The sequence below is a fragment of the Arachis hypogaea genome, chromosome 8, assembly GCF_003086295.3.
Source record: "Arachis hypogaea cultivar Tifrunner chromosome 8, arahy.Tifrunner.gnm2.J5K5, whole genome shotgun sequence".
Lineage (NCBI taxonomy): Eukaryota > Viridiplantae > Streptophyta > Magnoliopsida > Fabales > Fabaceae > Arachis > Arachis hypogaea.
Genome location: NC_092043.1, coordinates 28,912,969 through 28,914,385, shown reverse-complemented (window position 1 = coordinate 28,914,385; position 1,417 = coordinate 28,912,969).

The window sequence follows — 1,417 nt, the reverse complement described above, 5'->3', positions numbered from 1 at the left end:
ATTAGTTATGGTCCATTTTTCATTAACGACGTGATGACATGACTTGATAACTTGGGTTGTTAGTAACATGTGTCACTCCATAGTTTGGCCACGTGTAATAGTATGATGATATGGTGACCAATGACACATGGCATGCTGATGTGGATGGTTATGCCATGTGTCACAATGCTATTTAGCCACATGTCCGTTTGTGCCACGTATCGCAACATATGAATGTGATGATTATGTGACACTCATCACCATTCTCACTTATGAACGCGTGATTGACAACCACTTCCGTTCTACATGAAAACAAGCTTGAATGTATATCTCTTGGGTTTCTAGTCAACGATTCATATCGACTCCCCTCTAACAATGGGGCATCTGAATCCAAGATTAGAGTCTTCGTGGTATAGGCTAGAACCCATTGGCAGCATTCCTGAGATCCGGAAAGTCTAAACCTTGTCTGTGGTATTCCGAGTAGGATCTGGGATGGGATGACTGTGACGAGCTTCAAACTCGCGACTGTAGGGCGTGGTGACAGATGCAAAAGGATAGTAAATCCTATTCCTACACGATCGAGAACCAACAGCTGATTAGCCATACGATATCTGTGCATGGTATTTTTCATCCGAGACGAGCAATCCGACAGTTAATTAGCCGTACAGAAACCGTAGAGGACCATTTTCACTGAGAGGACGGGAAGTAGCCGTTGACAACGGTGACACCCAACACACAGCTTGTCATAGAAAGGAGTATGAAGGATTGGACGAAGGCAGTAGGAAAGCAGAGATTCAAAAGGGATAAAGCATCTCCATACACTTAGCTAAAATTCCCACCAATGATTTACATAAGTATCTCTATCTTTATTTTACGTTTTATTTATCTTTTTAATTATCAAAACTCTATAACCATTTGAATCCGTTTGACTGAGATTTACAAGATGACCATAGCATGCTTCAAGCTGACAATCTCCGTGGGATTGACCCTTACTCACGTAAGGTTTATTATTTGGACGACCCAGTGCACTTGCTGGTTAGTTGTGCGAAATTGTGAAAAAGAGTTGAGATTACAATTGTGCATACCAAGTTGTTGGCGCCATTGAGATCACAATTTCGTGCACCAGCCACATTGCTACAAAAGCATCGCATACATATTGAAACAAATATTGTTTCTTAAACTAGTATTTTTTGGTTGGTGGTCTTTTCAGGTGTGGCACTTATGAGAAGCTTCTATCTAGTTCATTAGGGTTCTTCAATGTATCTTGTTAGTTTGTACTTTAAAGTTTATATGTTGAAGATTTATAAAACAATCTTAGTTAAATGAAATATATTTGAACTATCTATGTTATTATATATTATATAAATGTTGACTTGTTGAGTAAATTAGTTAATATATTAATTAATTAAAAAAATAATATAATTTAGCAAATTATATG